A 26,601-nucleotide genomic window follows, 5' to 3' on the forward strand; every position below is an offset into this window, starting at 1 on the left:
GCCCCATTCATACAGCAGCCCCATGTACCTGCCCCATTTATACAGCATCCCCATGTACCTTCCCCATTCATACAGCACCCCCATGTACCTGGCCCATTCATACAGCACCCTCATGTACCTGTCCCATTCATACAGCACCACCATGTACCTGTCCCATTCATACAGCACCCCATGTACCTTTGCCATTCATACAGCACCCCCATGTACCTTTCCCATTCATACAGCACCCCCATGTACCTGACCCATTCATACAGCAGCCACATGTACCTGCCCTATTCATACAGCATCGCCACGTACCTGGCCCATTCATACAGCAGCCCCATGTACCTGCCGTATTCATACAGCATCCCCATGTACCTGGCCCATTCATACAGCATCCCCATGTACCTGCCGTATTCATACAGCATCCCCATGTACCTGCCCCATTCATACAGCATCCCCATGTACCTGCCCATTTCATACAGCATCCCCATGTACCTGGCCCAGGTGCATGGGGATGTACAGCATTCCCCCATGCAGCCCAGCAGCCCCATGTACCTGGCCCAATTATACAGCAGCCCCATGTACCTTTCCCATTCATACAGCACAACCATGTACCTGGCCCATTCATAGAGCACCCCCATCTACCTGTCCCATTCATACAGCACCCCATGTATGTCCAACATCTTGTATTCCATTATTCCGTATTTTGCAGAATTTCAACCCAAAATTTACATGTCATAATTTACAAAATTAAGCTAAGTAAAAACCTCTAAATGCCATAATTAATTATTAGGGAGTGTGTCCCAGTGGTTCAGAATCTTGGGCTCGATTCAGACCCGCTTGCGAGATGTGTTCGCAAATTCAGCAAAGCAGACGATTGCACGGTAAGGCATTAGCATGTGCACTATGTCTTAATGTGCGATCGCATTGTGTATGCAGACCCCCACCAGCCTGTCTTAAAATACCCAATTGCACATGTCATCTCCAGGTAGTGTGTGCAGCCATCTTTAACATCGAGTACCATCGGAAGCGATCGCAGTGCTTGTGGTTGGCCATACCCTGCCGAAAGCACTGCGAGTGATTCAGTGTAAATTTCGGCCAAGTGACGTGTACTATGACACTGCCTCTTAATTATACACGCCTCTGAAATGGCGTTAAGATGCTCAGGCACGCCTGTGTTCGCATCTCCAATCCTGTGTTTCTAGTGGCCAGCCCCTGTCACCACCCACAAACGGCTTCTCCTGTCACTCAGTAAGCTGGGCTGTCTATGCGCAGCGAGCGAACGCTTCCTGATAGCTCGCACTGGTTTACACACGCACACTGCGATGCGTACGCATGCGCATTTTGCAAAAAATCGGCTGGCAGCATGCAAACGCAGCCTATCGAGTGTGTCTGAATCGGGCCCCAAGTCCCCACCATCGTCCCTTATAACAGGGAGTTTCCCAAACTTTTCGCCTGCTTATGGGGTCGAGCAAATAAAGTTGCATTAAATCCCACAGAGAATTAATGCAGGGTTAACTTACGCGGCTAATTAAATAGCTTGATCTTTGCGTCGCCCATAAAAAGTCACATTTAAACGAGTAAATGGGTTATTTTAGCTTATTAAATCAGGGCCGTCCTTCTTGTTTTTTAAAAGCGGCCTCCTGGCCGCTCGCATAGCTGTGGGTGACCACCCACAGCTATAGCAAGTGGCCAGGAAGATGGTCGCGATGGTCAAGACCATCACGACCATCGGGCTTGTGACGAGACCCTTGTGGTAGGGTCTCGGTGCCGCAAGCCCCAAAGAGCCGAAAGCTCTCCAACTGACATCAGTGGGGCCGGCCTTAGACGGTAGGAGTTCCCATGGGAACGCCTCCGTCTGGGCAGCCACGCCCCCAGCCCACCCACCAAAGGGGACGTGCTGTCACTCAATATCGACAGCACGCCCCCTTTGGTACGAGACCTGGAGCGACGGTTTGCCCGTCGCTATCCGGGTCTCGCAAATGCGCACGACGGGGCCGACTCCGTCGTGTGCATGTGCACTGGGCCACCATCGACCCGCTCGCGAGCACATAGCGCTCCTGAGCGGGTCTGCATCAGGCCCTTAGGACCTTATTCAGAGGCGGCCGTATGGTCTACGACGCACGGCCGCCTCGATGTTTTGCCAGTGCGCATGCGCACGAGGGAGCCGGCTCCCTCTTGCGCAAGCGTGAGACCCGCTACGACCGACAGTGCCAGTCGTAGCGGGTCTCTTTCCAAAGGGGGCGAGCTGTCAATGTTGATTGACAGCTCGCCCCGTTTGGAAGGCGGGCTGGGGGGGTGGCAGCCCAAACGGAGGCGTTCCCATGGGAACGCCTGCCATTTGGGGGAGGCCCCACTGACATCACTAGTGATGTCAGTGGAGAGCTTCCGGCTCAGACAGAGCCAGAAGCTCTCCGGGGCTTACAACAAGTAAGACCCTACCCTAGGGTCTCGTCATAAGCCCCGATGGTCGCGATGGTCTCTGACCATCACGACCATCACCCGAGCAGTCGTTAGAGCTGTGGGTGTTAACCCACAGCCTAACGACCGCAACAGAGGCGGGCGGTCAGGATGCAAGTGGCCGCCCAGTTTCTGAGCGACCGCTTGCATCCTCCGACCGCCTCTGAATGAGGCCCTTAGTCCATTGTAATAAGTATTACTTCAAATGATTTTTTTTTTGTTGGCTCTCATGGGGGAATGCTGTAATTCACTAATGGTGTATTAGGTAACTCTCCACAGGAAGTCACAGATCGCAAACTTGCAGTAACTTAAGAATTAATATGGAGGTTTCCCAGGAGTACCACTTGTGCCAGATAATCAGATTAATAGACAGTTGTTCCGAGTCTTCTTCATAGTTAATATTAAATAGTTGGGTTTTTTTTAGTAGCATCTTAAAAATAATCAGTTCTTTACTTTCTTTGGTGCTTTGTTAGATAATGGTTTTATTAGTGACTGTCATTCATAATTTATGAATCCCCTCTCGGAGCTGAATGGCTCTCGGCGCGGCGTCCTGTGCTCGGAGCTGCACAAATTCTAATTGCTATTGTTTACAAATGGTTCCACTTGGGGAGAGCTCTGGCTCTGTTTGAAAAGTAAGATGTGAGAGATGGGAAGATGATAACTAATTCATGGCTCCGAGCCGTTCAGGACATTGTGACAGGATCATTTATAACCTGCAGATATTACATACTAAAGTAAAATACGGTCACCCCTGTGAGGCAGCAGTGAGAGGGGAAAGCTGATCTGCTCACCTAGCACAGAGATAATAGTGCGCACATCATGTCACCCGCGCCATTTCCCTGCGGTGTTACAGTATATGGGTGTAGAACACGTGACATATTGGTGGCGTTTCCACGTGTATTTTGTACACAGCGTCTTTTCTTCTTATTCTGCCAGGAGGGATTTCATAGACACCCCATTTTTCTGGGCTAGTACTTATTGGGTTTGATTCGTGTCTGTGTCTGCAGCTATTGGTGGTCATCGTAGTAACTATATGTCCCCGACACTGGCAAGATGTATTAATGATCACATTTATAATGAGATCTTTAACGAACATCTCTGCTACTGTACTTACCTGCTGGAATGTATCATCATCTTCTTGTAAGGACACCTTTGCGATACTGTGCCCAGCGGTCCCAATGATGTCTTCACTTCCATGGTTATGACCAGGATGAAGTAATACACATGCGTGCCCATCAGGGCCACTTTGTCAAAAGAAGCTCATAGACTTCAATAGGTGTGTTGCCTATCAGACACAGACTCTTCCAGAGCTTAATGCATATGGGTACAGTGGTGGAACTCCCGGAGACAAAGGAGTCATTTGACGCCAGGTGCCAGCCCTGAAGGGGGCATCTGGCTCCATTGGCTCCCGACTGTGCCAGGCACTGCTGAGCAGGAGCTGCATGGAGAAGGAGCGCCGCTGATCGGCACTCCACCTCCAGTGGCGTAACTACGGAGGGTGCAGGGGGTGCAGTTGCTATGGGGCTTGCCGCCCAGCGATCGCGACCCCTGCACCCTCCATTTGCCAGGAGTCCGCTGTGTTACCAGCGGGTACCTGGCTCCTTCTATCCTCTTTGCCCCCTGGTGCCAGCGGCAGGTGGAGGACAGAGCTCACTCCTGAGCTCCGGCTTCCAGGTCCCGCAGTGCACTATGGGAGTGACGTCATGAGGAGCGGGCACCAGGGACGGACGGCAGCAGGCACTGGAGCGGGGTTCAAGGTAAGTATTGTTTTGTTTTTTTGTGTGTATGTGTGTGTGCGGGGGGGGATTACTACTGAGGGCACTACAGGGGGCATTACTACTGGGGGCATCATATGGAGGCACTACAGGGGCCTTAATATTGGGGGCATTACAGGGGCCTTACTACTGGGAGCACTTCAAGGGGCATTACTACTGGGGCACTGCAGGGAGCATTACTACTGGGGGCACTACAAGGCCCTTACAACTGGGGGCACTACAGGGGCCCTTACTACTGGGGGCACTACAAGGGCATCACAACTGGGGGCACTACAGGGGCCCTTACTACTGGGGGCATTGCAGGGGGCATTATTACTGGGGGCACTAGTACAGGAGGTATTACTTTTAGGGGCTTTATTACCAGGGGGCATTGTTACCAGGGGGCATTACTACATGGGGCATTATTACTACTGGAAGCACTGCATAGGGGGACCACTACTGGGGGCACTGCATATGTGGACCACTACTGGGGACACTGCATAGGGGGACCACTACTGAGGGCATTGCATAGGGGGACCACTACTGAGGGCACTGCATAGGGGGACCACTAATGGGGGTACTTTATAAGGGGCACTACTGGAGGCACTGCAAAGGGGACCACTACTGGGGGCACTGTATAAGGGGCACTGCATAGGGGGACCACTACTGGGGGCACTGCATAGATGGACCACTAATGGGGGCACTGCATAGAGGGACCATTACTGAGGGCACTGTAAAAAGGGCACTACTGGAGCCACTGCATAGGGGGACCATTACTGGGGGGCAATACATAGGTGGGCACTGTATAAGGGGCACTGCATAGAGGGACCACTATTGGGGGTACTGCATAGGGGAACCACTACTGGAGGTACTGCATAGGGGGACCACTACTGGAGGCACTGCATAGGGGGACCATTATGGGGGCCACTACATAGGCAGGCGCTGCATAGGTGGACCTCTACTGAGGGCACAACATAGGGGGATCACTACTGGGGGCACTTTATAAAAGGAACTGCATAGGGGGATGGCGGCAGCTGGGGCTGGCATAGGTGCTGGGGGTGGTAAATTTTAATTTGGGGGGTCACAAACATTTATCTTGCCTCAGGGCACCTGGGATGAAGTTTCAACACTGTATGGGTACATTCCAGTCTAATAGAATTCTATGGGGCAGTTGTGCAGGTGGCCCACAGCGGATATCTCCTATATCTGCTGTGGACCTTTATAATGCATAAGGGGGTCAATATGCAGGGCTGGATTTAAGGATAGGCTGAGTAGGCTGCAGATGACAGGCCCCCACCACCAAGGGTCCCCAACCACTAGCACAACCATGGATGAATGGTGTCCATACACTGTAAGCTGTGAGGTCATGTTTGTAATCTCGCTAGTGCCACACTGACTTATGATCCTGCTGCAGCCTGCTCCATCCTCCGTCAGACTTTGATAAAAGCAAGTTGTCAGGTAAGTATGTCAAAGCACCAGTCAGCAGAGACCTCACCCCTGCAGCAGTTCCCTGGATGGTTCAAGTAAATACTTCCCAGAACTTCCGTCTCAGTTTATATATAGATAGGTATCCCCCCAAAAAATATACATATATGGTGGAGTATGTTTTTAAACCACCAGAAATTATTCAATCGAAGTTAAAAATTAACAAAAATAGTTCATGTGTTCAATCATACACATATACAAGTAATTATAGACAACATTTCAAAAACATCTTATTGTGCAGGCAAAACTTATGGGGTGGAACCGTACCTTGATAGCTCCAAGGATAGGAGCAATGGAATGAGCATAAACGTGGGTGCTCTGGATATCTCCCTTTAGTTTTCCAAGATGGAAAAATAGAATATGCATTCACTGTTCCCAATCCCGAACAGCTATTAGGGTTCCAACGTCGCAATGGGTACAGGTAAAGCACATACGCACCCAATGCGTTTCGCGTTATATCCAACTCTTCCTCAGGGCTGTGTGTCTTTACCTGTGTCCCGTACCCACTATTTAAGGTCTAGGAAGTGATTAACCTCTTAACCCGGAAATGGCATCATGTGCCTCCCGGATAGCTGTCAATTCTATATTTCCCCTATTAGAACACACACATCACATTTACTATACAAGCAGTCCATCATTGTAAATGACATAAAAAGTTTATATTAAAATGACATGTTAATTATACAAAACCGGAAGTATACGCTCTGTAACGTACTTCCGGTTCGTTAATACTGGCCAACATTAATCCCACCTGTTATTTTAGTATAGGAGGTTACCTATTGGTATTGCCAGCGAGCTCTATTGGTCCGGAGTGATCACAGTATTTACTACCGGTCGTGGGAGGTTTGAGATCACCACTCAGTCGCGTACCGGAAGTGAGGCATCGTTTCTATATTTTTCACTATTTCTTGAGGGAAGTGAGGCAGTGATCACTTCCTATGCTCTCAATAGTTTACAGCAGAAGTAGGGCATCTTAACGCTGATCCCCATATTCACCTACCGGAAATGGGGCAAAATCTTTTATTAAGCCGATTGGATGGATAACATACGCTATATAAATACAAAGGGCCGTACTCAATTTAAAGCAAAAAGCCGTTCTCGGCAAAACTTTTTCGCCGATGACGTCATTTTCGTTGATTTCACTTATCCCCGTATTCAATTGTAGTGTATTTTCGCCGGTGTGAAAATGCAATGCAATGTAATAGCCAAAAAAGTTTTGCCTATGAATACCTGGTGGAAAAAAGTGCAGAATTGCGGTTTTGGGGTGCAGAGATGCGGAAACCACTCTGCACCCTTGACGCAAACTGCATCCAAAAAATCTTTAAAAAACACAAAGGTCACCCCAAAAAAGCACTTTGAAAATGTGGGCAAAAAAGTTCAAAGTGGGGGCATGAATTCAAAAACTAACGAAATAGCCTTTGGGGGGGGGGTCTGCAAGTTTGGGGGGAGGTGTTTTGGTGATTGCAGGTGTTTGCTGAAGGTGCATTTTTTTGCACATTATAAAGCTTGACATTAGCGATTTTGAACGCACCCATTTGCATGTACCCCAAATTTGATAGGTCTACTTATTTTTCCCAAAAAAACAGTGGTAAATACTATCCTTCACCATTTGCTCAAAGATGCAAAACAGCACCTATTGAGACCATTTAAAAACCCCAAATACCTTTAGCAGGGCTATTTGTGGGTACCCATAGTGAACCCCCATGTCAGAGCATCTTTTGGGGGGTGTCAGGCTGATTTCCCCAAAAATGACATGATTTTTCGCTGTTTTAATTTTCACTGGGTCCCGTTTTCACCGATTTGGAATTGAATACGGGGATATGCTGGGACGAGCGCGATAACTTTTCAACGGCAAAACCTCCCATGGCGGCGAAAAGTCCGGCAACAGACTTTTCGCTCCAAATTGAATACGGCCCATAGTGTCTAAAAATACCACATACTGGGCCTGATTCAGAGCCGGACGCTATTTGCGCTCGCTCATTCAGAAAAAGGGGCCGGATATTTAAATTGAGCGCTCGCTCTTTGCGGTCTGTTGACGCCTCTATGTCTGAGCGAGCGAACGAAACATGCGCTCGCTATTTTGTAAAGACGACCCCTGGCCGCTCGCATCCTACGTCATCTCCGCTATTTATAAGATTAATCGAGTATATCGAAAGGCGTCTGAACTTCTCGCTGTGCTTGTGGTTGGATTTTCCTACCGCAATCATGCGAACAGTTCAGACTAAGAAACAACCAAGTGACATGGTCGATGAAGCTGCTTTGTTAATTATGCACACCCTTAAAACGCCCGTTTTGACTGTTTGGCACGCCTGCGTTCGGATCTCCACTCCCCGTTTTCAAGCACCTTCCCCTGTTACCACCCACAAACGCCTCATTCTGTCACTCAAATTAGCAGGCACTCGCTATTTCGCGAGCGCTCGATTTCCGACCGCAATGACTGGTTGGTGCATGCGCATTACGACCCATACGCATGCGCAGTTGTGCGAACATCGCTCGGAGCGAACGAGCGGCCACTTACGAGCGGCTCTGAATCAGGCCCACTGTACTTATGTTATTATCCTTTCTATATATACATATCTTTAAAATCAGAAGTGGTATGTTAAAAATACAAATAGCAGCCATGACACATATAAAAGTACATAAAAACTACAGAGATTGATACGTAAAAAGTTAATACCTTCATATCAGAAAAAGTAAAAAAAAATATTCTTATCAAAATTGCATGTGTAGACATAAATATATGTATATGTGGATCCTAATAATTCTATACAATAAATATTTCTAAAAAGCCAAATTCCTTATTCATCCCTGATGGAGCAATAGTATTTAATCTATAAATCCAGGCCATCTCTGCTTTAGCAATTCATTTTTCTATATCTCGGTCTCTCCAATTAATTTTCACCGGTTGAATACCCATAAAACATTTTATTCCTTTAAATTAAGGTAATTATTAAAGATGTGCAGTTTGCTTCTCCGGGAATCCGAATCCACTCGAATTTCGTGAATCTGGACAGATACGAGTCGCAGATCTAATCTCCTGAGGTGACGCGGATAAATCCGAGTCGCAGTTCTGATCTTCTAGCGGTTTAGAATTGGGATTTTAAATCCAAACTTTGGGTTTTGGGAGCGATGGTGCACGGGAGGGGGCTATGCAGCATTTGGCAGCATGGCACCAGCTGATGATTTCACCCATCAGACTTGCATGCAGCACCGGCGGGCGATGTCACTGACGACGCATGGGAGCACGCATCGTCAGCGAAATAGTGGGTACACACTGCCCGATGTGGACGATATGTCGTCCGATCCGCCGGATCGGACGACATATCGCCTAGTACAGAGGTCCTAAACTTTTTTTAATCACTGTGCCCTAGAGTAACAGCATTGTTTTCACGGCATTTCTAACCCAAACATTTGTTACTCAGAAATTCAGAAAAAATTTAGTAAAGTGAAGACAATTATGCTTACGTGTCATCCTTAGGGTCAGTTATGAGTTGGTGGACAGGTTTGAGCTTCTGTTTGACCTCATATTTACATTACACTGACCATAAACAGTTTGATTTCATGCTGGACCACCAACCTGAGGCACCCCTGCAAGTGTCCAACCTGAGGCACCCCTGCAAGTGTCCTGAGGCACCCCTGCAAGTGTCCTGAGGCACCACAGGGTGCCACAGCGCACAGTTTGGGAACCACTAGTCTAGTGTGTAACTGGCATTACATAGGAATGACAGGTCAGCTCTTAATTTTGGCTGTTGTTCAAATGAACATTCTTGACATAATTAAGTTATATGTGATCTGCTTTCTGAAAATCTTAATTTAGGAAATGCAACTGATATAAAGAATAATATGACTGGAGGAAAAAAAAAAAGCAATCCAGGATTATGAATATTGCTAAAGTGTTTTTGACCTACTGTGGACAAAATGGAAGCAGCGTAACCTTCACACAACCTAGTAGAAAATGAATTTACACAGATTAATAAAAATAGAAGGGTCAGAAAAGACGTTTATGTCAGAAGATTCATTTGTCTAATTGATAGTTCAAGAGCATTGTTAGTTAAGGTTCTGTTGTAATAAAAAAAAGTAAAAAGAAAACAAAATCAGTTTGTAATATAGTAACAAAATAAAACCCAGAACCTATTGATGTTGGACAGTACAATTCCTAGCAATGGCTACTCCAATGAAATAAACAAATCAGAATTTAGACGTAAAATGTACTTTGGATGAAACTTTTACAGCATTTAACAATTCTCTCCAATTCCTCAAAATAAATATTTTATGAAGACAATCACCGAAGCTGTTTAGAAGGATTTGTTGTTTGAGCGCTGTGTTGCGTTGGCCAGGAAAGAAAGAGCACGATGGGAGACAAGCGATGCTTCTGGACATGTAGACAACCCACAATCAAAAGATTTGTCCTTTGATCTTATGTAACAAAAGTGGAATTGTGCGTTTGTCTTACTTATATATATTTATTTTTTTCTTTACAAATTCTCGCTTCAAAAGATTGATCTTTTTGTTTGATACACGGACTTTTCTGCATCTTGGCATTTATATTTATCTGCCTGCAGTCAAGTAACACCAGGCATTGCACGAAGAGAGACAAGACACGATATACTGTGCCAATATCAACACCTCGCGGTTATATGTAGCTGACTCATTCCCTGGTAAAACTGTTAGTGAGAAAACTTATATAGCTTTAAATTGTTTGAATCTATTGATACATATATTATCATCTGTGTTATTATTGCTTGACAAATATAGATTTAACTAACATTAAGGGGTATATTTACTAAGCAATGGATTTTCAAAACCATCGATTTTTTTATATTTTGCCTGCTAATTTTAAAAGGGCAATAATATCTAATGCAAAAAAAATCCTGATTTTGCATTAACTATTATTGTCCTTTTAAATCTGGCAGGCAAAATCGGCAAAAAATTTGGGTTTTGAAAATCCATTGCTTAGTAAATATACCCCTTAATGTTAGTTAAATGTATATGTGTCAAGCAATAATAACACAGTTGATAATATTTAGATGTACTAAGACTTGGAGAGAGAGAAAGTGGATAGAGATAAAGTACCAACCAATCAACTCCTAACTGTCACTTTACAAACTGTGTTTGAAAAATGACAGTTAGGAGCTGATTGGTCAGTACTTTATCTCTTTTCACTTTATCTCTCTTCAAGGCTTAGTACACAGACCCCTGTGTATCGATAGATTCAAATAATTAAAGCTACATAAATTTTCTCATCTCCACTTTATCTCTCTGACGGTTTGATGCATCTCCAGTCTGATATAATTTACCCTGTGACTCTCTCCCACACCGCTCATCAGGAGTTACAATATAACATATAAATTGTTGCAACATGTGAACTTACTGTGTGTAACAGGGTAAACTGATTATCCTGACATACAGTATCACTTGCTCATTTGCCCCAATCACGTGCCCTCCTGTTGCATGTATTCTGTTTTCCAGCGGGGGAGGTTATACTCAGCAGACTTAAGCTGGCCACACATCTAAAGATTATCTGTCCAACCAGCCAACTAGTTGATTGGTTGGAATGAAAATCTGGTAAGGTATGAAAGCAAATGACAATCAGCAATTTGCTCCCAAATGCCGGAAAATGGACAAAAACTGTTGTATGAACAAATTGTTTAGATCAAACATTTAACAAACTTGTCTGACGTCATTTTCATCTGTTTTCTAGCATTTAGCAGCAAATTGCTGATCATCAGTTACGCCCATACTTTACCAGATTTTCATTCCAACCAATCAACTAGTTGGATGGTTGGATGGAAGTTGGTCTAGTATGTGGCCAGCTTTAATGTCTCTAGCACAAGATGAAAACATGTATAGATACAGTAAAGCTGGCCACACACTAGACCAACTTTCATCCAACCATCCAACTAGTTGATTGGTTGGAATGAAAATCTGGTAAATTACGGGAGTTAATGATGATCAGCAATTTGCTCCTAAATGCCAGAAAAAAGAAGAAAATGGTCATCAGACATGTTTGTTAAATGTTTGATCTAAACAATTTATTCAAACAACAGTTTCTGTCCATTTTCCGGCGTTTGGGAGCAAATTGATGATTGTGATTTGCTATCATACCTTACCAGATTTTCATTCCAACCAATCAACTAGTTGGCAGGTTCTATGTAAGTTGGTCTAGTGTGTGGCCAGCTTAAGGGTTATAATAAAAGCCCCAAATAGTTGTTTCAAAGGACAAAAACTGTGGACTGTACACGAGCATTGAGTATCCAATCCATATATAAGTTTAATGTGTCAAAACATTCATATTCATATTTGAAAAGGCCTCTGCGCCCATTCATAACAATAAATATAAAGAAATATAAAGTTCACAAGCGCTGCTAGGATCAGTTTATGGCAGGGACTCTTGACTTCCTCTGTAATGGATTTACTATGTTCTCCAACAGATTAAAATGATAACAAGGAAAAATGGTCATACATAGATATACTGTAATAGTTTATTTTCATGAGTGTTTCGCTGACACCTCTGGACCCACCCTAAATAAATGAGATGTGTTCATCAAAAGGTACAGTATCTTTAACCTTCTCTATACAAGATCTCTAGAACCAGGACATAATACACCACTCCCAATAGTACATCACTCACCGAATAAAAAGCAGCTGCATTCATCAAAAGGTTTCTTTCAATGTGTTGGTGTACCAAGGCACAAACATTATGGTGTATTCTCCATACAGAGGACCAGGATTCCAGTTCCAATAAAACATATTTTTTATATCCAAAAAAGGAATTTATTCATATTTACCAATAATAGGCCAAAATAGATTAAAACAATTATAAAAATGATAAAACATGAAATATGTTCATATAAAAGGAAAAAAAAGTATCCCCCCCAAAAAATACGATTTGTTCTTCTCTACTGCATAGGAACCATGAATGTATTCCTCTCACCACTCACATCCCGGAATGGAAATGGGACATGGAATGTTCTTTAGATAGTTGTAAAGCCAATGGTAAATAAAGGTAGATTCAAACCTGGGGGTCCTCCATATCACCAACGCGTTTTGGAATATGTTTCCTTCCTCAGGGTGTCTTCCCTGATGCCTATCTTAAGTCCATTGTCGGGATTCCTCTGTCTGTATTGAGACCGGTGGCATCGCAGGGGCCAGTGTCATAACCACATCCCAGCAATACCACTTCTCATCCTAGTGCAGTAACACCACCAATGTAGTACGGGATGAAATCCATATGCATAGTGTGATTCTGCTGTAACAAAGTATTAGGAATAAACAAATAGTCACATGTACTGCATACTGTAGATAATAATATGTTTTTATCTTATATTTACATTTGTAGTTTGTTGTTAAGATGAGTAAGACAGCTCTGGAAAAACTAGATGTGTGCCCTGAGAAATCGAAATCACAAATCCCCGAGGAGAGTGCAAGTGGGTCCACAGTTGCCATGTGTGAGCCAGACCTAAATACTAGTGTACTGGAGGATCCTCCAAGTTCCAACATTTGTGTGCCCTCTGTAAATGTGGGGAAGGGCAGTCGACATCTTGCAGATGTAGTCAGTGAGGATGCATCTATGGAATTGCACATGGAGGAGGAGAATATTTTGGTAGTTGAAGGCGCTGATGAGGATGTTGATTATGAAGATGTTGGTGATGAGGATGTTGATGCCGAGGATGTCCTTTGTGTAAGTAAGGCAACAGCTGTTGCCCATGGATTGAAAAAGTCATAGCCCATTGTTGTCATGCCAGGACAAAAGACAAAAAAATCCACTTCTCATGTGTGGAATTATTTCTACCCCAATCCGGACAACAGTTGTCAAGCCATATTTAACCATTGCCAAACAAGAGTGAGTAGAGGGAGGGACCTAAACCACCTAGGAACCTCCTCCTTGTTTCATTACTTGGAGTGCATTCAACAAATTTTAAAGTGTATGTCGCCAAATTCCAAAACTCAAAACATAACAAGTCCGGTGTCACCTACCTGCTCCCTCTCTGTGGGATCCAAGTGCCTTCGATCTCCAACACCAAAACCTGCATCATCAACATCCTCATTCGTCATCGGAAGTAGTCCTGCTGCAACCAGTGTTGTTATTCGAAGCATGATTGACTCCTCTCCTATCCATGATTCCTCAGAAGGATCTTTGATGACTACACCTGTTGCTGCTGTTGTTGCTGTGAGTGGATCTTCATCCCAGAAGGGGACCAGGAGGAAGAATACTTGTAGCGCATCCTCAAAAAAACAATTAATTGCCAAACAATCGTTTGCAAGGGTAAACAAGTATGACAGCAATCACCCATTTGCACAGCGGATTACTGATGCCATAACAGCTATGCTGGTATTAGATGTGCATCCAGTATCCACCAATACTGCAGTGGGTTTTCAATAGTTGATTGAGGTCCTGTGTCCTCGCTACCAGATCCCTTCTAGATTCCACTTCGCTAGAACAGCAATTGCAAGTCTGTACAAGGACATTAAAAAAAACATTATTAATGTCCTCAGAAATGCCATTGTACCCACTGTCAACTTGACAACTGATATGTGGACAAGTGGGACATGGCAAACTAAGGATTACATGACTGTGACAGCCCACTGGGTAGGTGTATTGCCTACAACAGCAACAGCAGCACTAACATCTACCAAAACACAGCTGATACCGAGGCAGGCTACTCTTTGTATAATTGGTTTCACTAAGAGGTATACTGCAACATTTTTTTTAAAATGATAAGGTTGTGCAGGAGATGCTCTCGGTGGCCCAGAAAATATCCAGACATTTTAGACATTCTGCAACCGCTTGTCGAAGATTGCATGACCAGCAGGTACTGTTAAATTTGCCCTGTCATCAGCTGAAGCAAGAGGTAGTAACTCGGTGGAATTCTAACCTCTATATGCTTCAGCGGATGGAGGAACAGCAAAATGCCATCCAGGGCTATACAATGGCCTATGACATAGGCCGTAGAGGGGGAAAGCACCTTACTCAAGCACAGTGGAGAGTAATTTCCTTGTTGTGCAAGGTTCTCAAACCCTTTGAACTTGCCACACCTTAAGTTAGTTCAGACACTGCCAGCTTGAGTCAGGTCATTCCCCTCATCAGACTTTTGCAAAAACAGCTGGAGAAAATGAAGGAGGAGGTGAAACGGAGCGCAAAGTATGTCGGACCGGTGCATCAAGCCCTTGATTCACTTCACCAGGATCCAAGAGTAGTCAATCTATTGAAATCTGAAAAATATATTTTGGCAACCATTCTGGATCCTAGGTTTAAGTCCTACCTTGTGAGTTTTTTTTCCAACAGACCGAAATCTAAAACTGTGCAAAGAGCTGTAGGTAAAAAAAAATGTCAGCTGCAGCTGCACGTGAAATGCCATCATCTCCTCCTTCAGTTTCTGCAGCTGCCAGGAAACAACTACATTTTCCTTACAGAATGTCTGCTGGTCATGCAGATCGTTCTCCAAAAAAGGACATCTGGTCAGGCCTGAGAGAACTGCCTACTAGTGACATGTCTTCTACCGTGACTATGTGTGATACGGTCTCCATTCACAGAATGGTGGAGGACTATTTCAGAGATACCATCCTAATAGGCATGTCAGACAGTCCCTTTCAGTACTGGCAGGAAAAAGAGGCAATTTGGAGTCCCATACACAAACTGGCTTTGCATTACTTAAGTTGCCCACCCTCCAGTGTGTACTCCGAAAGAGTTTTCAGTGCAGCTGGCAACCTTGTCAGTGATTGGCGTAGGAGGTTACTTCCTCAAAATGTGGAAAGATGATGTTCATTAAAATGAATCACAAATTCCACAAGGAAGACCTCTACCAACAATTACATGAAAAAATTACAGAGGCGCCTATTGTGGATTCCAGCGGGGACGAATTAATATTGTTTGAAGATGTGCACACTGATGGGGATGACAAGGACAATGACAGTTTGTAATGTAAAGCCAGTTTGTGTATTGGATCATTTTCATTTCCATGTCCAATGAACATTGGCAGCTTGTTTTATCGAGGTACAAACAAACCAATAATTTCGGACACAATTGGCAGTCCTTGTCGCTGAAATTATTGGTTTGTTAAAATGTGAATGTCCTGTTTCGCAAACAGCATAAGGGTGGGTGGGAGGGCCCAAGGACTATTCCATCTTGCACCTTTTTCCTTTCCATGATGTGCTGGTTTGGGCATTGCTGCCTGACATTTTAAATTAATGTAATGGTTGGTTTAGGAACCAATGATTTGTTTTTAAAATTAATTTATTATCAATTTTACAGCCCGGGGCTGAACCAATGAATTTCTTTTTATTCTTAATTATTCAGCCAGGGGCTGCATCCAATGAATTGTTTTTTACTTTTTTTATTATATTATTAATTATTCAGCTGGGGCTGCACCCAATGAATTGTTTTTTACTTTTTTAATTAAATTATTAACTATTCAGCTCGGGGCTGCACCAATGAATTGTTTTTTAATTAATGTATTATCAATTTTACAGCCAGGGGCTGAACCAACTATCAACTATCAATTCTTCAATCCTCAAGGGTATCCCAAATCATTTTTGCACAGTCCTCAACTCTACTTATAATTATATCAATCTGTTTTGAGCCAGCAAACTGGATGCAACCTTTTGGCCCTTTAACTAGATGAAAAAAATCAATATTGTGAGCTGTGAGGTGGTCAAAATTGACTGGAAACGATGGGAAATAAATGTTATTGAGGTTATTAATACTGCAGGAACAAAAAAAGGCCCATTTTATGTGATTTTAGCTGTTTTTTTTATTTTTTAAGAAAAAATCCAGATCCAAAACCAAAACACAAAAACAAAACACGGAGGTGAGGTTTTGGCAAAACCAATCCAGATCCAAAACCAGAGGAGATCCAGATCCAAAACCAAAATACGGGGGTCGGCGCAAATCTCTAGTTTTTATATACTGTGCACATAATGCATTAGGGTATGTAAAGTACATGTGCTGCTCTCCATGTGCCATATTCTATAAATATAGGCTCTTCTACAGTGTTTTAATTATTGTTCCTTATTCAAACACTAATTAAATTATGAAGGTCGAGTTTTGAGTCAGAGCCGTACAGCAGTGGAGTCAGCGATAATCATCAGTTGTTGCTGTACTGTGAGAACTGACGCACAGACGTTAGGTAAATAGAGGGATACCAACAAAATAATCTTAATCAAAATTAGATCAGACAGCGGGAACGAGTGAGATAAAACTAATGACAGTGGCAAAACATTAGCATTACAGCCTCACAGTACTGAGTTCTTGGGTTCGATTCCCAAATATGTGCTGGAGAACATGTTGCAAAGATAAACATAGATAGTGGAGAGTAATATGAGCACCTGAACGTGTTCATTAAGTAAAATTTGTGGGTATACAGGGGTGCTCACTTTAATATTGACACAACTTATTTGGTGGTAAGATCTTCGGTCAATTGACCCTCATTGAGTCATGGTATATGAAATAAAAAATTGAAAAATGCAACATAGTGTATACCATTTTTAACACTGCATACACAATGCATATTTTACATATAACCTTGTCAGGAACATATTAGTCCCATAAATAATCCACAATCACGGATAAGTAAAGGTAAAAGTAAACGAATTTAATCAAGCTTTGACATACAAATGGCTTAAAAAACACACGTAGAAGATGTAAAACATAAAAGATCCTATCTGTCCATATAGAGGGGTACAGGTACAGCAGACCAAATGTGTTTCGTCCTTCAATGGTCAGACTTCAAGGGGATAAGCATTATGAGCCAGGAAAGTATAATTATACCTACACATCCAATTAAAGATGGATGCATCACAGGGTACACAATAACGACGCGCCAGGATATGACGGCAGTGCGCTTCATATGCGGTTCAACGTCGTCTTTGTTTATTTTTAAAAGGATTTCGTCTGTTCTAAGCTTCCTAATCATCAGTGATTATATTAGAGGCAGCGATCTTCTCCATTATATACAGTAGGTCCTGATGTATTTACTTACAATTAAAGGTGTTTAGTTTAATTTAGATTTTGTGAAGCATCCTTCTTCAATTGGATGTGTAGGTATAAATAATAATTTATTATTATTATTATCAATATTATTATTATTATTATTATTATTATTATACATACGCAGTGAAGGATTATTTTTTAAATCATTGTTGCCAGAATCATGTAAACAGACCTTTGCATGAAGATGGATGTGTGAGATTTGGATGGATAAATTCATTTATGTCACTGACTTTAAAGAGCAAAAGTAACACCATATTGGTGCAACCCAGACTATATGCAAACCGAGGAATGAGACCGCACTAGTGGTTAAATTTGAGTGACACTTAAAGAGAGTCACTATAGCGCAATAACACAAACCAACATAATAGAAATCAAAATAAGATTCTAAAGTTGGTGGTGCCTCCCAAAAAAATTTGTGCTAAACACATGTAAAAAACTCTTTTATTGCAAAAAGCAGAAAAAAGGGGAAAAAGACAAATATGTCTTTATGGGAGCACTCTTGTATAAGAATTAAATATGATGTATATAGAAATGAGGTGAAAATAAAACTTAACATTTATTGAAATATTATTTAAGATGAATTCCCATCAAGGGTGAAGTTATGTACAGGTGTCAATCCAATGAGAGGTCACCGTACTTATATGAATCAAAAGTTATCACTAAGCATATATAAATATATATAAATAAATTCCAATATCTCGCTATATATGAGAGTGACCTTCTATTTGATCTAGAGTGACATGAAGTGTACACATGTAGCAACGTTGTGTCATCGAAAACCCTGAGGGAAAAGACAATGATAAACATAAATTGAGAAACATATAATGTTATATATCTCCTGCAGGGATATGATATAGAGTGTACACCCGCGGCAAAATTATTCAAAGAGTAACCCTGAGGAAAAAAAGACAAAATTCTTATATATACATAATGTATGTCTCCTGCAGGGATAATTGCCTACTCCAGAGTCTCGAATTATACGACAATAATCAGCCTCCAATTGTATTCACCTACGGACAATGACTGGCAACATAATTGACTGTTACATATAGAATTTCCCTTGTTGAAAAAGGAAGTTTAAGGATATACACATGAATTGAATATTATCAAACAATTAATCAGAGCCACAGTGAGGTAACAACAGATGAAGAATAAAACCTCTTGCTGAGCTCCGTTGTTATTGGACACGGTATAATTGTGTTTATAATGGTGTATGTATCACGTGTTAGATGAAAGAAGTTCGATCCAGGGGGATGAGAAAAGCGAGTGGCCAATTCTGCTTTCCCCTGTCTTGGGATCAAACAGGGGATGAGAGAGAGGGAGTCGCTTGCCCTGGAGGAAACAACAGTAGTGCTTCTGCTATCTGGGGAATCCGCCGCGTCTATCTCCTGTTACCGCTGGGCATTGCAGGAGAGGTCACCGGCTTCCTCCCAGATGAGAGAGCACTGTGAGGGAAAGAAAAGAAGTTACCTTAGTTAAGGTCCGTGTGCAGTGGGGCTGCTGGAGTGGCGTGTAAAGTGATGCTGCTGGCGCAGTAGGACGCGCATTTCGCCGGGAGGCTTGGTCACCTGATCGTCAGTGTTGACTCAAGCTTCCTGCCTTTTACATTACCTGCATCCAATCATGGAGCTAGGCTAGAGAATGACTGCATCGCTCACCAATAACCTGAATGACTCAGACAACCATTAATAGTAGTGCTAGAGAGAGACAGGGGAGTGTCCCAGAGCTCTCATTACCATATGTAAACAAAACGGATTTCTAAGGATAAAAGCTCTGATTCAATCACATGGATAAGGGAAAAATGAAAAGAACATCATGGATCTATAAAGTGACTATTACAGTCTCAATAGAGCCTGTTAAAATGATAATTAAATTATGTACACATATATATGTTTATATTTGTAAGGACATACTCAGTGATATAATTATACATAAATAGTAATTAATGAAAAATAGAAATAAAAAGTAAAAATAAAAATAAATATAAATATAAAAATTAAAAATAATAGTAATAAAATATGTAAGTATGATTAATTAGTGAAATAAGTGAAATTATAAATAATTACATATATGATTAGAGAAATTATATTATATAGTTATATTATAGACATATTATAAATGTCTGTGAGGAAAAGAGAGATAAAAAAGATATTACTTATATGTTAACATATATATTTATCAGGATCATTAAAAGTGGCTTTGTTATATTATTAACAGAGTGTGAGACAATTATGGTGTGGGAAAAAGAGTGATTCAAAAGGTGGAATAGATGATTATAAAATATATACATATATATATATATATATATATATATATATATATATGATAATAAGTCCTATGTGTTAGGAGGTGTTGATGTGAAGGGTAAAGAAATACAGTGTGTAGCGAACAGCAGATTTATGATGGGTATAAGTGAGTGAATGTGGGCGAACTCATAAATGTGAATATTTAGCAATTATACAAGTGAAAGAATACAATAAAATAAAATAAAAATAAATAAAAATAAATAAATATAATGTATAGAGCAATTTCCCTATAAGATGAGACAAGAAGGGGTGAGATGTGATGAAATAAAATGTGGAATCTAATAAAGCAAGAGAACTGAAAGTAATAACAAAGAAAAATGAATTAATAAAATGATGCACAAAGTACAAAAGAGTAAACATGAATAAAATGACAGAATAATTAAAAATCCAATGTGACAACCACATAATCTCAAAATCCATATGTTCAAAGCATAAAGTTGTGATTATAGAGATAACGAAATACAAAAGTGGAAAATAAAGCGTTTTATTAACATGGTCATAAGGGAAGAGAGTTAAATAGAGAGTTAAGTTGGCTAATAATATTATTCAGCCAAAAAAACAGTATAATTTATATTCTCGTTTAGGCCTCCGGGTATTAGTGTTCCTAAACGGAAAATCCACTCACTTTCTCTTCTCTGGAGGGCTCTGGTTATATCTCCTCCTCTGAGTCCAAGTTTCACCTTCTCTAGACAAAATACTTTGAGATCTTGTGTCCTTCCGGAATGTACGGAATGGAAATGTTTTGCCACTGTGGTAAGTTGTTTCATTTTAATAATATCAGTGGCGGCATTTCGGACATTTCCTATGTGTTCAAGAATTCGGGTCTTCATCATTCTTGATGTCATGCCAACATATTTTTTCTCACATGTACATGTGATACAATAAATAACGTTAGTAGTTTTGCAATTATGAAAGTCTTTAATTCTCATCTCCTGACCGAATTTATCTTTAATCGTTTGGATATTAAGAATATGTGAGCATACTTTGCAGTTGCCACATGGGTAACTGCCTACATTAGAAGAGATTTTTTTGGGTTGTGAGGTAAAATGACTCCTTACCAGTTGGTCTTTGAGATTTGGTGATCTTCGCCAGCTCATATTAACCTTTTCATCTAGGTTTTCGGCTAGGTCACTATCTGATAAAAGAATGTGCCAATGTTTCTGTAGCGTATTTTTAACTTCTTGCCAACTATTACAAAAATCCCCTATAAATCTAATGTTGTTGTTTTTTTCTCTTTGAGATTTATCATTGAAAATAAGGGATTCTCTTGTTGTTCTCGAGACTTCATTTCTTGCTTTTTTTATCAGTCTCTTACTGTACCCCCTATCACTTAGTCTCATGGTAAGGTCTTTACTCTGGATTTCGAATGTTTTTTCATCTGAGCAATTCCTTCTTAGTCTCAAGAATTCCCCTTTGGGGATATTCTTTATAGTTGGTGGGAAGTGAGAACTGTCACTATGTAATAAACTGTTTGTAGAAGTTTCTTTCCTGAAAATCTCAGTATAAATTTTATTATTTTCTCCTCTGAGGATTCTGAGATCTAAGAATGAGATGCTCGTACTGCTGCTTTCATGTGTTAATTTCAAATTGATGTTGTTCTTATTAAGAAGTCCAATGAAACTATCAAGTTGTGTCATTGATCCCTCCCATATCATCAGGATGTCATCTATATAACGCATCCAGATGATTATGTGTTGGGTATGAGATTTATTTACATCTTGGAACACATATTCTCTCTCCCACCATCCTAGGAAATGGTTAGCGTACGTGGGAGCACAGGCCGCTCCCATCGCAGTACCCCTCGTTTGGATGTGGAAATGGTTGTTAAAAATAAAGTAGTTGTGATGTAAAACGAAATCCAGAAGTTCCAAAAGAAATTCTTGGAAGTCCCCTAGTCCTTCCATGGAGAGAAAATATTTCACAGCTTGAATCCCTAGATTGTGAATGATGGACGTATAGAGTGATTCAACATCAAGACTGACGAGAAGATAGTTATCTTCAAGAGTGATATCATGTAATTTCCTCAGAACATCAGTTGTGTCCTTAGTGTAAGATGGAAGACTAAGGACATGATGTCTGAGATGTACGTCAAGAAAGCAACTGGCTTTTTCAAGGAGTCCTCCATTGCCCGACATTATGGGTCTACCAGGTGGATTTAATAAATTTTTGTGAATCTTTGGTAGAAGATAAAATGTCGGGGTTCTAGGATGAGAGACCCATAGGTAATCGTATTCAGATTTAGTTATCGTTCCGTTATAGAAAGCCTTATCTATGATTCTAAGGTATAAGGTTTTGAAATTATCTGTAGGGTCAAATAAGGTGGTATGATAACATGATACGTCTTGGAGTTGCTTATTGGCTTCTTTAAGGTACATACTCAAAGGCCAAATGACGATATTCCCACCTTTATCAGACGGTTTTATTATTACATCATCCCAGTTTTTAATCTCTTCCATAGCTCTCCTAAGTGGCAGATTAAGATTGTCATTCGGTTTACAATATCTCTGTTGTTTGTGGATATTATCAAAATCTTTGGAAACTAGTTTAAGAAAAACACCTACTTCCGGGCATATATTGTCCGAAGGGAAAAAGGTTGAACGTTTCTTACAAACAGGTCTTTTGTTTGTAGGTTCCGTTTCGGTATCTTGGGCCAGTTCTTCAAGAGCAGCAAGTGCCTCGGTATCCAATTGTGAGATGTCTTCCCTATTGGTATTGGTATTGATGTCAGTAGATCTCATTTTGTGAAATTTATTAAGTAAAAGTTTTCTCCCAAATAGTTTCAAGTTGGTTTCCCATTTGAATCTATTGAAATGATGAGTAGGGGAAAAAGAGAGACCTTTACTTAAAATCTGGATTTGATCTTCAGTAAGGATATGTTCTGATAAATTAATGATTTTAAGTTTCGCAGTTGGCATGGCTATCTTTTGCTGGTCCTTGTTGAGTGACGGCTTGGAGATTGATGTTCCCATCTGTTTCTTCCTTTTGCCCCGCCTTGTTTTAGATTTGCGGGGCGTCCACGGGTACCCCTGGTATCCTCTAAAAAAGATGTAAAATGTGAGGGATCGGTATTTCTTTTTATTAGTAAATCTTTTTGGTGTAAGTTGTAGTCACTCAACTCATCTATATCAGAGATGTCTGTTTCTGAAGATGAGGGTGTACGATCCAGGTGTTCCAAATGTTTTCTTCTTTGGGGTTTACTCCAACGGAAGATATTACCTGATGAGAAGTCCCTTTTGTCTCTATTAAATTTGCTCCGTTTTCGTTCAATTATTGTTTTATCATAATCTTCAAGATCTTTTTTGATTTTAGAGAAGGAATTTTGGAAGGTGGGATTTTGTTCCCATTGTTCCAAGACCTGGCCTAGTTTATTAATTTATTTGGTACATTCTTCTAGGATGAGATGGTCATGTTTTATTAATATCCCCAACAACTCCTGGGAGCATTTCAATAAACTGTTCTCCCATTCCTTTCGTAAATTTTCAGTACATAGTTCAAAAGTGGGGAAGAGTTTTGGACGTAAACCCCTTGGGGTGATCTTATTTTTGCAATAATTATCAAGACTAATTAAATCCCAATTTGTCCTCGTTTGTTGCTGTAAAATACGTTTGAGTTTGGACAGGTCCTCTTCCCAACCTGAATTAATTTCTCAATTATTAGACTCTTGAGAGAAGATATTTTATAGATCTTCTAAGCGACATCTATTGTGTAATTCAGTCTTAAGACTGAAACTGGTCATAATACAGAGAAAGTTATTTATACAGATGAAAAAATGTGTATAAAATAGAGTCAATTTGCAGTCAACAAGTTATGAGTGTTGAGGCAGAAATATAGAGTCAAAATTATGAACAAAGAGGGAATTCAAATAGAAGAAAGCAATTGATAAGGTAATTATTTCTAGTATATCAGATTTATTTACTGTGAGGGACTCAGGATCTGAGAGAGACTCAGGAAAAGTACTATATGCAAACCGAGGAATGAGACCGCACTAGTGGTTAAATTTGAGTGACACTTAAAGAGAGTCACTATAACGCAATAACACAAACCAACATAATAGAAATCAAAATAAGATTCTAAAAATATTTATAAGTTGGTGGTGCCTCCCAAAAAAATTTGTGCTAAACACATGTAAAAAACTCCTTTATTGCAAAAAGCAGAAAAAAGGGGAAAAAGACAAATATGTCTTTATGGGAGCACTCTTGTATAAGAATTAAATATGATGTATATAGAAATGAGGTGAAAATAAAACTTAACATTTATTGAAATATTATTTAAGATGAATTCCCATCAAGGGTGAAGTTATGTACAGGTGTCAATCCAATGAGAGGTGACCGTACTTATATGAATCAAAAGTTATCACTAAGCATATATAAATATATATAAATAAATTCCAATATCTCGCTATATATGAGAGTGACCTTGTATTTGATCTAGAGTGACATGAAGTGTACACATGTAGCAACGTTGTGTCATCGAAAACCCTGAGGGAAAGGACAATGATAAACATAAATTGAGAAACATATAATGTTATATATCTCCTGCAGGGATATGATATAGAGTGTACACCCGCGGCAAAATTATTCAAAGAGTAACCCTGAGGAAAAAAGACAAAATTCTTATATATACATAATGTATGTCTCCTGCAGGGATAATTGCCTACTCCAGAGTCTCGAATTATACGACAATAATCAGCCTCCAATTGTATTCACCTACGGACAATGACTGGCAACATAATTGACTGTTACATATAGAATTTCCCTTGTTGAAAAAGGAAATTTAAGGATATACACATGAATTGAATATTATCAAACAATTAATCAGAGCCACAGTGAGGTAACAACAGATGAAGAATAAAACCTCTTGCTGAGCTCCGTTGTTATTGGACACGGTATAATTGTGTTTATAATGGTGTATGTATCACGTGTTAGATGAAAGAAGTTCGATCCAGGGGGATGAGAAAAGCGAGTGGCCAATTCTGCTTTCCCCTGTCTTGGGATCAAACAGGGGATGAGAGAGAGGGAGTCGCTTGCCCTGGAGGAAACAACAGTAGTGCTTCTGCTATCTGGGGAATCCGCCGCGTCTATCTCCTGTTACCACTGGGCATTGCAGGAGAGGTCGCCAGCTTCCTCCCAGATGAGAGAGCACTGTGAGGGAAAGAAAAGAAGTTACCTTAGTTAAGGTCCGTGTGCAGTGGGGCTGCTGGAGTGGCGTGTAAAGTGATGCTGCTGGCGCAGTAGGACGCGCGTTTCGCCGGGAGGCTTGGTCACCTGATCGTCAGTGTTGACTCAAGCTTCCTGCCTTTTACATTACCTGCATCCAATCATGGAGCTAGGCTAGAGAATGACTGCATCGTTCACCAATAACCTGAATGACTCAGACAACCATTAATAGTAGTGCTAGAGAGAGACAGGGGAGTTTCCCAGAGCTCTCATTACCATATGTAAACAAAACGGATTTCTAAGGATAAAAGCTCTGATTCAATCACATGGATAAGGGAAAAATGAAAAGAACATCATTGATCTATAAAGTGACTATTACAGTCTCAATAGAGCCTGTTAAAATGATAATTAAATTATGTACACATATATATGTTTATATTTGTAAGGACATACTCAGTGATATAATTATACATAAATAGTAATTAATGAAAAATAGAAATAAAAATTAAAAATAAAAATAAATATAAATATAAAAATTAAAAATAATAGTAATAAAATATGTAAGTATGATTAATTAGTGAAATAAGTGAAATTATAAATAATTGCATATATGATTAGAGAAATTATATTATATAGTTATATTATAGACATATTATAAATGTCTGTGAGGAAAATAGAGATAAAAAAGATATTACTTATATGTTAACATATATATTTATCAGGATCATTAAAAGTGGCTTTGTTATATTATTAACAGAGTGTGAGACAATTATGGTGTGGGAAAAAGAGTGATTCAAAAGGTGGAATAGATGATTATAAAATATATACATATATATATATATATATATATATGATAATAAGTCCTATGTGTTAGGAGGTGTTGATGTGAAGGGTAAAGAAATACAGTGTGTAGCGAACAGCAGATTTATGATGGGTATAAGTGAGTGAATGTGGGCGAACTCATAAATGTGAATATTTAGGAATTATACAAGTGAAAGAATACAATAAAATAAAATAAAAATAAATAAAAATAAATAAATATAATGTATAGAGCAATTACCCTATAAGATGAGACAAGAAGGGGTGAGATGTGATGAAATAAAATGTGGAAACTAATAAAGCAAGAGAACTGAAAGTAATAACAAAGAAAAATGAATTAATAAAATGATGCACAAAGTACAAAAGAGTAAACATGAATAAAATGACAGAATAATTAAAAATCCAATGTGACAACCACATAATCTCAAAATCCATATGTTCAAAGCATAAAGTTGTGATTATAGAGATAACGAAATACAAAAGTGGAAAATAAAGCGTTTTATTAACATGGTCATAAGGGAAGAGAGTTAAATAGAGAGTTAAGTTGGCTAATAATATTATTCAGCCAAAAAAACAGTATAATTTATATTCTCGTTTAGGCCTCCGGGTATTAGTGTTCCTAAACGGAAAATCCACTCACTTTCTCTTCT

General features: G+C 40.4%; 1 pseudogene; it reads left to right on the top strand.

Moving 5' to 3' along the window:
- Positions 1–8,714, top strand: part of LOC148478106 (uncharacterized) — a 120,356-nt pseudogene extending 111,642 nt beyond the window's left edge.
- Positions 8,715–26,601: the final 17,887 nt, after the last annotated feature.

The sequence above is a fragment of the Taudactylus pleione genome, unplaced genomic scaffold, assembly GCF_031769625.1.
Source record: "Taudactylus pleione unplaced genomic scaffold, aTauple2 ptg000679l, whole genome shotgun sequence".
Classification (NCBI taxonomy): domain Eukaryota; kingdom Metazoa; phylum Chordata; class Amphibia; order Anura; family Myobatrachidae; genus Taudactylus; species Taudactylus pleione.